The following is a 12,613-nucleotide window of genomic DNA, read 5'->3' on the forward strand; positions in this document are numbered from 1 at the left end:
TACTCCAGATATAACAAACTGACCCTGATACTGGAGGCTGAGACAGGAGGGGTCAGGAGACACTGTGGCCCCATCCGAGGACACCCCCGGACAGGGCCAAACAGGAAGGATATAACCCCATCCACTTTGCCAAAGCACAGCCCCCACACCACTAGAGGGATATCTTCAACCACCAACTTACCATCCTGAGACAAGGCTGAGTATAGCCCACAAAGATCTCCGCCATGGCACAACCCAAGGGGGGGCGCCAACCCAGACAGGATAACCACATCAGTGAATCAACCCACTCAGGTGACGCACCCCTTCCAGGGACGGCATGAGAGAGCCCCAGTAAGCCAGTGACTCAGCCCCTGTAATAGGGTTAGAGGCAGAGAATCCCAGTGGAAAGAGGGGAACCGGCCAGGCAGAGACAGCAAGGGCGGTTCGTTGCTCCAGAGCCTTTCCGTTCACCTTCCCACTCCTGGGCCAGACTACACTCAATCATATGACCCACTGAAGAGATGAGTCTTCAGTAAAGACTTAAAGGTTGAGACCGAGTTTGCGTCACTGACATGGGTAGGCAGACCGTTCCATAAAAATGGAGCTCTATAGGAGAAAGCCCTGCCTCCGGCTGTTTGCTTAGAAATTCTAGGGACATTTAGGAGGCCTGCGTCTTGTGACCGTAGCGTATGTGTAGGTATGTACGGCAGGACCAAATCAGAGAGATAGGTAGGAGCAAGCCCATGTAATGCTTTGTAGGTTAGCAGTAAAACCTTGAAATCAGCCCTTGCTTTGACAGGAAGCCAGTGTAGAGAGGCTAGCACTGGAGTAATATGATCAATTTTTTTGGTTCTAGTCAGGATTCTAGCAGCCGTATTTAGCACCAACTGAAGATTATTTAGTGATTTATCTGGGTAGCCGGAAAGTAGAGCATTGCAGTAGTCTAACCTAGAAGTGACAAAAGCATGGATAAATGTTTCTGCATCATTCTTGGACAGAAAGTTTCTGATTTGTGCAATGTTACGTAGATGGAAAAAAGCTGTCCTTGAAATGGTCTTGATATGTTCTTCAAAAGAGAGATCAGGGTCCAGAGTAACGCAGAGGTCCTTCACAGTTTTATTTGAGACGACTGTACAACCATTAAGATTAATTGTCAGATTCAACAGAAGATCTCTTTGTTTCTTGGGACCTAGAACAAGCATCTCTGTTTTGTCAGAGTTTAAAAGTAGAACGTTTGCAGCCATCCACTTCCTTATGTCTGAAACACATGCTTCTAGCAAGGGCAATTTTGGGGCTTCACCATGTTTCATTGAAATGTACAGCTGTGTGTCATCCGCATAGCAGTGAAAGTTAACATTATGTTTTCGAATAACATCCCCAAGAGGTAAAATATATAGTGAAAACAATAGTGGTCCTAAAACGGAACCTTGAGGAACACCGAAATTTACAGTTGATTTGTCAGAGGACAAACCATTCACAGAGACAAACCGATATCTTTCCGACAGATAAGATCTAAACCAGGCCAGAACTTGTCCGTGTAGACCAATTTGGGTTTCCAATCTCTCCAAAAGAATGTGGTGATCGATGGTATCAAAAGCAGCACTAAGGTCTAGGAGCACGAGGACAGATGCAGAGCCTCAGTCCGATGCCATTAAAATGTCATTTACCACCTCCACAAATGCCCTCTCAGTGCTATGATGGGGTCTAAAACCAGACTGAAGCATTTCGTATACATTGTTTGTCTTCAGGAAGGCAGTAAGTTGCTGCGCAACAGCCTTTTCTAAAAATTTTGAGAGGAATGGAAGATTCGATATAGGCCGATAGTTTTTTATATTTTCTGGGTCAAGGTTTGGCTTTTTCAAGAGAGGCTTTATTACTGCCACTTTTAGTACGTTTTGTACACATCCGGTGGATAGAGAGCCGTTTATTATGTTCAACATAGGAGGGCCAAGCACAGGAAGCAGCTCTTTCAGTAGTTTAGTTGGAATAGGGTCTAGTATGCAGCTTGAAGGTTTAGAGGCCATGATTATTTTCATCATTGTGTCAAGAGATATAGTACTAAAACACTTGAGCGTCTCTCTTGATCCTAGGTCCTGGGAGAGTTGTTCAGACTCAGGACAACTGAGCTTTGAAGGAATACGCAGATTTAAAGAGGAGTCCGTAATTTGCTTTCTAATAATCATAATCTTTTCCTCAAAGAAGTTCATGAATTTATCACTGCTAAAGTGAAAGTCATCCTCTCTTGGGGAATGCTGCTTTTTAGTTAGCTTTGCGACAGTATCAAAAAGGAATTTCGGATTGTTCTTATTTTCCTCAATTAAGTTAGAAAAATAGGATGATCGAGCAGCAATAAGGGCTCTTCGGTACTGCACGGTACTGTCTTTCCAAGCTAGTCGGAAGACTTCCAGTTTGGTGTGGCGCCATTTCCGTTCCAATTTTCTGGAAGCTTGCTTCAGAGCTCGGGTATTTTCAGTGTACCAGGGAGCTACTTTCTTATGAGAAATGTTTTTAGTTTTTAGGGGTGCAACTGCATCTAGGCTATTGCGCAAGGTTAAATTGAGTTACTCAGTTAGGTGGTTAACTGATTTTTGTCCTCTGGCGTCCTTGGGTAGACAGAGGGAATCTGGAAGGACATCAAGGAATCTTTGTGTTGTATGTGAATTTATAGCACGACTTTTGATGTTCCTTGGTTGGGGTCTGAGCAGATTATTTGTTGCAATTGCAAACATAATAAAATGGTGGTCCGATAGTCCAGGATTATGAGGAAAAACATTAAGATCCACAACATTTATTCCATGGGACAAAACTAGGTCCAGCGTATGACTGTGACAGCGTATGACTATACCTGTGTTCTCTGTTTGTCTGTTGCCAGTTCGTTTTGTTCGTAGAAACAAGCAGCGTTGTTTCCCTGTTCCTTGCGCCTGTTTTCTAGTTTCCCGGTTCTGACCGTTCTGCCTGACCTGACACTGAGCCTGCCTGCTGTCCTGTACCTTCCACCCTCTCTGGATTATTGACCCCTGCCTGCCTCGTCTTGACGTTTGCCTGCCCCTGTTTAAGGAATACACTTTTGTTTCTTCAGCACTGTCTACACATGGGTCAAACCTTAAAACGTGAAAAAAAGTCTACCTAGAATCCTAGATATAGCAAATGTAAAGCCCAAAAGGTAGGCTACTGTTATGTCAGATCGTGAAATGTGTTTTCAAATACATTTTGACCTGTCTTCATTTTTATTTTTTTTTCTCCTTTTTTTTTAACACACAGAAAAATTTTGCGTGGACCAGATTGGCCGTTCTCCCCACTATTTTTTGTTTCTTCAATTAAGATTCACAATTATTTTGTATCTGCAGAAAAATGTTGTTTTGAGCTCAACAAGCAGTAGCATCAGTATACAAATCAGGGAGCCAAGTGAACAGCTCTTTTCTTCGATGCGTTCACCAAAATGATCCGTTCAAAAAGAGCCGTAACGACTGATCACTATGGCAGTGAAGCGCTGTTAAGTGAAAACCACGACTTGAATTCAGGAAGTAGGAGAGGGTATGCCATAGGCCTACTTTTTATTAAAGAAAATGGCAAAAAGCACAGGCCAACCTCTTGTTAGCTTAAGATTTTGAAGAAAATAAAATGGATCCGATTATATATAACGATCTATAACAGCAACATGTAGTGTTGGTCCCATGTTTCATGAGCTGAAACAAAATAAAAATGTGTTTACATCCCTGTTAGAGACTTTTTCTCCTTTGCCAAGCATATCAACAAGCTAATTATGCAGCTTGCACACAGGTGCACCTTGTGCTGGGGACAGTAAAAGGCCAATCTAAAATGTGCGGTTTTGTCACACAACACAATGCCACAGAGTTTTGAGGGAGCATGCAACTGGCATACTGACTGTGGGAATGTCCACTAGAGCTGTTGCCAGATAATTGGATGTTAATTTCTATACCATAACCTCCAATGTCTTTTTAGAGAATTTGACAGTATCTCCAACCGGCCTCACAACCGCAGACCACGTGTAATCACGCAAGCCCTGGACCTCCACATCCAGCTTCTTCACCTGCGGGATTGTCTGAGACCAGCCACCCGGACAGCTGATGAAACTGGGTTTGCACAACCAAGGAATTTCTGTAAAAACTGTCAGAAAACATCTCAAGGAAGCTCCTCCCTGTGCTCGTTGTCCTCACCAGGGTCTTGACCTGACTGCAGTTCGGCATCGTAACCGACTTCCGTGGGCAAATGCTCACCTTCGATGGCCGCTGGAGAAGTGTGCTCTTCGCGGATGAATCCCGGTTTCAACTTTCCCGGGCAGATGGCGTCGTGTGAGCGAGTGGTTTGCTGGTGTCAACGTTGTGAAAAGTGCCCGGTGGTGGTGGGGTTATGGTATAGGCAAGCATAAGCTATAGACAACGAACAACATTTGCATTTTATAGATGGTAATTGTAATGCACAGAGATACCATAACGAGATACTGAGGCCCATTGTCGTGCCATTCATCCTCCGCCATTACCTCATGTTTCAGCATGATAATGCACAACACCGTGTTGCAAAGATCTGTACACAACTCCTGGAAGCTGAAAATGTCCCCGGCCTGCATACTCACAAGACATGTCACCAATTGAGCATGTTTGGGATGCTCTGGATCAAGGTGTACGACAGCGTTTTCCAGTTCCCGCCAATATCCAGCAACTTTGCACAGAGGAGTGAGTCAACATTCCACAGTCGACAATCAACAGCCTGAGCAACTCTATGCGAAGGAGGTGGCAAATGGTGGTCATGCCAGATACTGACTGGTTTTCTGACCCACGCCCGACCTTTGAAAAAAAGGTATCTGTGACTGATAGATGCATATCTGTATTCCCAGTCATGCGACATCCATCTATTAGGGCCTAATGAATTTATTTCAATTGACTGATTTCTTTGTATCAACTGTAACTCTTTGAAAATCTTTGAAATTGTTGGATGTTGTGTACATTGGCCCTAAAGCAGTCTTTTGAACAGCATACACTACTCTACACTATCCTCAATAACAAACTACAACAAGCAAGAGCCTGACTTTCAACCTACCACATCCTCAGAACTATAGATGGGGCAAGCAAGCCTACATATCTACTATATTCCGAGGTAACCAGAGAACGGTTCCCAACTCTCTCCATTAGCATTACAATTCAGTCTTTCAAAATATACAGTATATGGTGATTTGGTCCTCTGTTCTGCTATAGCAGTACAGCTAATAGTCTTCCTCTTGGAGATGGATACATATATTTATTTGTTTAAAACAACTTTAACAGATATGTGAATATGACCACCAGATGGTAATCTAGTCTACACGTAGGCTGCTAAGGGCCATTAAAGTAATCTTGATTGTAAATATGTTTAAAAGATTATATATTCATAGTCAAGAGATAATATTTATTTGGACTATGTAGAATGATGTAAATCATGTGATGCAGTGAGTTTCTTTTATGAATGTAAAACCCGTAGAAGGCTTGTGTTTGTGTATTCTGCCTGTGTTTGTGTATTCTGCCTGTGTTTGTGTATTCTGCCTGTGTTTGTGTATTCTGCCTGTGTTTGTGTATTCTGCTTGTGTTTGTGTATTCTGCCTGTGTTTGTGTATTCTGCCTGTGCTTGTGTATTCTGCCTGTGTTTGTGTATTCTGCCTGTGTTTGTGTATTCTGCCTGTGTTTGTATGTACAATACAGTTTAGTGACAATGTTTTTCTACATCCTCTGTGTGTTTTAAAAAGATAAGAGATAAAAGTATCTGAGAAGCCAGACAGTCTTAACAATAACTAATAACAGACAGTCTTAACAATAACTAATAGCAGACAGTCTTAACAATAACTAATAACAGACAGTCTTAACAATAACTAATAACAGACAGTCTTAACAATAACTAATAACAGACAGTCTTAACAATAACTAATAACAGACAGTCTTAACAATAACTAATAACAGACAGCCTTAACAATAACTAATAACAGACAGCCTTAACAATAACTAATAACAGACAGCCTTAACAATAACTAATAACAGACAGTCTTAACAATAACTAATAACAGACAGTCTTAACAATAACTAATAACAGACAGCCTTAACAATAACTAATAACAGACAGCCTTAACAATAACTAATAACAGACAGCCTTAACAATAACTAATAACAGACAGCCTTAACAATAACTAATAACAGACAGTCTTAACAATAACTAATAACAGACAGTCTTAACAATAACTAATAACAGACAGTCTTAACAATAACTAATAACAGACAGCCTTAACAATAACTAATAACAGACAGCCTTAACAATAACTAATAACAGACAGCCTTAACAATAACTAATAACAGACAGCCTTAACTAATAACAGACAGCCTTAACAATAACTAATAACAGACAGCCTTAACAATAACTAATAACAGACAGCCTTAACAATAACTAATAACAGACAGCCTTAACAATAACTAATAACAGACAGCCTTAACAATAACTAATAACAGACAGCCTTAACAATAACTAATAACAGACTGTCTGTTATTAGTTATTGTTAAGACTGTCTGTTATTAGTTATTGTTAGGACTGTCTTAACAATAACTAATAACAGACAGCCTTAACAATAACTAATAACAGACAGCCTTAACAATAACTAATAACAGACAGTCTTAACAATAACTAATAACAGACAGCCTTAACTAATAACAGACAGCCTTAACTAATAACAGACAGCCTTAACAATAACTAATAACAGACAGTCTTAACAATAACTAATAAGACAGTCTTAACAATAACTAATAACAGACAGTCTTAACAATAACTAATAACAGACAGTCTTAACAATAACTAATAACAGACAGTCTTAACAATAACTAACAACAGACAGTCTTAACAATAACTAATAACAGACAGCCTTAACAATAACTAATAACAGACCGTCTTAACAATAACTAATAACAGACAGCCTTAACAATAACTAATAACAGACAGCCTTAACAATAACTAATAACAGACAGCCTTAACTAATAACAGACAGCCTTAACAATAACTAATAACAGACAGCCTTAACAATAACTAATAACAGACAGCCTTAACAATAACTAATAACAGACAGTCTTAACAATAACTAATAACAGACAGTCTTAACAATAACTAATAACAGACAGTCTTAACAATAACTAATAACAGTCTTAACAATAACTAATAACAGACACAATTGGCATTTGCAGGGCCAGCTGTGCTATCTCAAATCAAATAAAAACACATTTTATTGGTCGCATACACATGGTTAGCAGATGTTAATATGAGTGTAGCAAAATGCTTGTTTTCCGACCGTGCAGTAATATATAACAAGTCATTTAAGAATTTCACAACAACTACCTTATACACACAAGTGTAAAGGAATGAATATGTACATATAAATATATGGATGAGTGATGGCCGGACGGCATAGGCAAGATGCAGTAGATGGTATAGAGTACAGTATATACATATGAGATGAGTCATGTAGGATATGTAAACATGATATAAAGTGGTATTGTTTAAGTGACTAGTGATACCTTTATTACATCCAATTATTAAAGTGGCTAGAGATTGAGTCAGTATGTTGGCAGAAGCCACTCAATGTTAGTGATGGCTGTTTGACAGTCTGATGGCCTTGAGATAGAAGCTGTTTTTCAGTCTCTCGGTCCCAGCTTTGATGCACCTGTATTGACGTCGTTTTCTGGATGATAGCGGGGTGAACAGGCAGTGGCTCGGGTGGTTGTTGTCCTTGATGATCTTTATGGCCTTCCTGTGACATCGGGTGGTGTAGGTGTCCTGGAGGGCAGGTAGTTTTCCCCCAGTGATGCGTTGTGCAGACCTCACTACCCTCTGGAGAGCCTTATGGTTGTGGGCGGAGCAGTTGCCGTACCAGGTGGTGATACAGCCCGACAGGATGCTCTCGATTGTGCACCTGTAAAAGTTTGTGAGTGCTTTTGGTGATAAGCCGAATTTCTTCAGTCTCCTGAGGTTGAAGAGGCGCTGCTGCTGCACCGTGGTGAGTGTTCATCTTATTTAATGAAAACTGAACACTGAATAACAAAACAACAACTGGAACAGTTCTGTCTGGTGGAGACACACAAAGACTGAAAACAACCACCCACAAAACACAATCGAAAACAGACTACCTAAAAATGGTTCTCAATCAGGGACAACGATTGACAGCTGCCTCTGATTGAGAACCATACCAGGCCGAACACAGAAATAGAAAATCATAGAAAAACTAACATAGACAACCCACCCAACTCACGTGTCATGAGAAACAAAGCATTTTAATTTCTCCCACTCCATACTAATGACTCAAAACTAACAAGAATGGCATGCCTATAGGTACTCCAGAAACAATTGTGGTTTTTCTTGCAGTTTCATAATGTACCTTTCTTTTACCAAATCAAATGGAAACTGTACCTTATCTTGTGAGAGGAGCTCTCTGATGACGCTTTGTCATTGACAGCAGCCCAGTTAGTGGTAGTTCTGCCCTGCTTAGACTCTGTTTCTGTGTGAAAGAGTGAGGGCCCGTGGACCATGACTCAGAGCCTGTGCCCAGTACTGGCAACCCTGCCCTGGCGCCAAACCAGCCAGCTGCCCAGCCTCCTAGGCACCCACATTGCCTCTCTAAACACATCATCCACAGCAGTGCTTATTAGGTCATTCTCTTGAATTAGGTCATTGTGAGGGTGTTAAACTGGATGTGGGTATGCATTGAGGTGGTATCTTCCTAGTTATCATTGGATATAGGAATATGTTTTTGATGTAATCTCACTGTTGCTGAGATTTGTACTATGGGTATGAGATTGTGTTCGGTCTTTTCAGTACTGTCTATATGAATGATATACAGATTTTAAGATGACGACACGACCGGAATATCAATAAGACCAGCAGCATACCACTGCTGGCTTGTTTCTGAAGCTAAGCAGGGTTAGTCTTGGTCAGTTCCTGGATGGGAGACCAGATGCTGCTGTAAGTGGTGTTGGAGTGCCAGTAGGAGGCACTCTTTCCTCTGGTCTAAAAGAATATCCCAATCCCCAGGGCAGTGACACTGCCCTGTGTTGGGTGCTGTCTTTCGGATGGGATGTTAAACGGGTGTCCTGACTCTCTGAGGTCATTAAAGATCCCATGGCACTTATCGTAAGAGTAGGGGTGTTAACCCCGGTGTCCTGGCTAAATTCCCAATCTGGCCCTCAAACCATCATGGTCACCTAATAATCCCCAGTTTACAATTGGCTCATTCATTCCCCTCCTCTCCCCTGTAACTATTCCCCAGGTTGTTGCTGCAAATGAGAATGTGTTCTCAGTCAACTTACCTGGTAAAATAACAGATAAATAAAATAAGTTTAGTATAGACGTTTTTTCATAATATTTTAGTTTAATTAGGTCCAATGTGATGATATTATAAAAACATAAAGTGCATATTTTTCTCTAATGACCATTTAATAAAAACATTACAACTCACCATGTTGCTGAATCAGTGGGAGCCCTGAGCTTGTATCCCGGCAACAAGATGGTCCCATCTAGGGGTGATGGGAGACAGTGACATGTTCCTTATGTCCAGTCTACTCCGTAATTTCGTTTTTTTTTTGGCGTCATTGCGGAAAACCCTGCTTTGCAGAAATAGGATGTTGGAAATGGAAGCAACGTTTTCAGTGCTTTTGTGGCTATCTCAGGATATTCAGCCTTGATTTTAATCTAGAAGGTCGGCAGAGATGAACTTACCTCAAACATACTTTTAAGGCCACCGTCATTTGCAACCTCAAGTAGTTGATCTTCTTCCTGCACGGACATGGACGGTTCACCTGGGACATTCACAAATGTGTCGCGGATCCATTCCTGTGCATTTTGTGGGTCTTTGGCGGTTGGAAAGTTATGCTCGAACTTCGTTGACAGCGAAGCTAGGTGATCGCGCACCAGCTGGAAGAAAGACGGCCTGGTCTCAGTCTCTCCCAAAATCTCCACCAATGTTTGGAACATGTCAAATATGTCCCTGTCCACTCACCGTCCCCACAGTTCTACTGACTTTCAAAACATGCTTCTGTCCTTCTTGTTCGTTTTCTTCGCTCAAAGTATTCAACAGTTTTGTCTGGTGCTTGGATTCGATGTGCCGAAGCAGTTTTGAGTTCTTCATTGCCTCGTTAGAGCTCCACATACTACACACGGGGGCTTGGAGCATGTGAGTCGCAATAAAGCCATATTTTAGGTAGGACTGATCATATTTTATATTGAATGAAGCTTGCTTTTTTTTGGCAGTCTCGGGCTCTGCTGTCTCTGCATTATTGACATCGTCGTTGGACCTTTTACCTCCCTTACCCCTTCCGAAGAAGCTCTCCAGCAACGTTTGTTTTTATTCATGTCAGCTAACGTAGCTAGCTTGTACAAAGTTGTCAGGCAACACAGCACACGCGGACCGTGTTGAACTCCTGGTGCACGCTGCTGTGGCTCTGATCTGTCTCCATGACTAATCTCTCTCCATTAACACCATGTTATTATTTCACTCTTAGAAAGAGAGGGCCATTATGGCCTTTTCTCAGTCAACTATTTAGTTGGCAACTATTGGAATTCCCCTAAATTCCAATGTGAACTGACGATTCAACTTTGTGTCACAGAAAAAGCTTGTGACAGAAAATAAACTAGCCTAATTAACACAGACTTAATGGATGCTATGATGACCTCCTGTGGCTGAGACTTCCCACCCATTCATCCTCTACCGATATTGTAAACAAACCTGGACAGGATCCTTATCTCAAACGGTGCTCTCATTAGAGGCGTGACATGTTGTGCCCCATTTTGTTTCTAAACCCTCCATTTGAAGTCAGCTGTTTGCATACAGTTGCTCTGAAGTGCCATTTCCCCCAGCACATTTGTGGACCCAGGTGGCACTGAATAACAGTGCAGCTGGAAAACAGGAAGTGGAGCGACCAATGGGTGGCCCACCAACAGGAAATATATTGATGTGGAAACATATTACCTCTAAATAACACCCTAGAACCTGTCTACATTAGTTAATAAGGGAGTTATTCTCATCTCTTGGGGCAGAGAGTGTGATAGTTTGTGCTAAGTAAAGTAAGTCAAGTCAATTCTTGGGACAAAGGGAATGGCCATTGTATAAAAAGCTTGTCAGACAACAGCAGTGGTGTAGTGGAGGTACACGCCATTTCAATTAATACGGCTGATGGAACAGATCATAATGCTTATCTGAAAATGTTAACATATTATTCATTCACATTTTAGGTGCAGCAATGTGCACAGGAGACGGCAGGGCCATAACTAGGGTTTGAGTCGTTAGGTCCGGAAGGAGGGAATTCTCCCCAGGTTATTTTTTGAACGTTGAAGCTTATTTACTTGCTTTATATATAACAAATGCTATTTGGAGAACAGCAAAAACAAGCAAAAATGACCCTTTCCATTACCACATTGGCTGCTGTAGGTACATTCAGCTATATTTAGCTATGCAATGGTAATGCTATACCCCTGAAATTTGGGAAGTATGATAAATGATTCACACTGACACGTAGCAACAGTGACAAAACAAAAACGTATGACATTTTGAAACTGTATTGTTTGAATTTTGATAGCATTTTAATATCGGCCTTTAGGGAAGATAGGCAATGTGGATATATTCATATATATGTTTCAATATCTTATTTTTTAAAAGTTCCTAACTTGTTTGATAAGATTGGTACAAGTTTAGGAACAACTGTGCTAACTTGTCTCTGCTTGCTTCCGCGATGACCTAGCTAAACGGCGCATGTGGAGGATACATTCAAGGTAATGTGGACTGAGAAAGAAATGCATTGCTTTACAAGGTGTAACCTTTCCATGCACACTAAATGTTTGGAATTTTGGTGACTTGACCTACATTACTCTGTCAATATTGCATGATTTATGGACTGTATTTAATTTTTTATATTTTTTAATTGAACCTTTATTTAACTAGGCAAGCCAGTTAAGAACAAATTGGAAACAGAGATGGAAACATTCGTTAGAAATGTAGAAAGAGGGGAGATCTAAAGATGCAACAACTATCATGGGTTGCTAATATGACTAGGATAATGCCTTTGGCTGCTCGACAATGAAAGAAAGTTGAAAGAAATCCAGTAGAACAGGATAACACATATGAGGAAGTCTTTATAAAATAATTGCATCTATGTTTCTATGGTGGGATTTTGGCTATAGACTACTTTGAATCAAGGAAAGCCATGCCTCATAATATGAAGTAAAACGTCAAAGTTTCAATCTATTAAGGAACAGGAACATATAGAGAAGGTAATGATAGGCCTAACTGTCTTCTGGTATTTGGAAAGGCTTCCCAAAAACCTTCTCTATTAAATGTTAATTAGCTACAAAGAAGCCAATGCCTCCCTGGCAGAATTATATGATTATTTCTATCAATCCAGTGGCCATTTGTCTTGCAAACTGGGTAACTACACTCAAATCAAAATGCATTAAATTTTTTCCTAGCTGAGGAAAGCTCAACTCTGTTCTCTTATATTGAGGCGGAGTTGAGTTTGGTAATTGGTTGCAGGTTTTTGCTAGCAACAACATTGAGTCACCATCAGTAGCAGTGCATCGGTAAAATCCCTGAGGATGCAAAGCCAAGCCAGTCAAAAGGCCATAT

This window comes from Oncorhynchus kisutch, linkage group LG9, assembly GCF_002021735.2.
Source record: "Oncorhynchus kisutch isolate 150728-3 linkage group LG9, Okis_V2, whole genome shotgun sequence".
Lineage (NCBI taxonomy): Eukaryota > Metazoa > Chordata > Actinopteri > Salmoniformes > Salmonidae > Oncorhynchus > Oncorhynchus kisutch.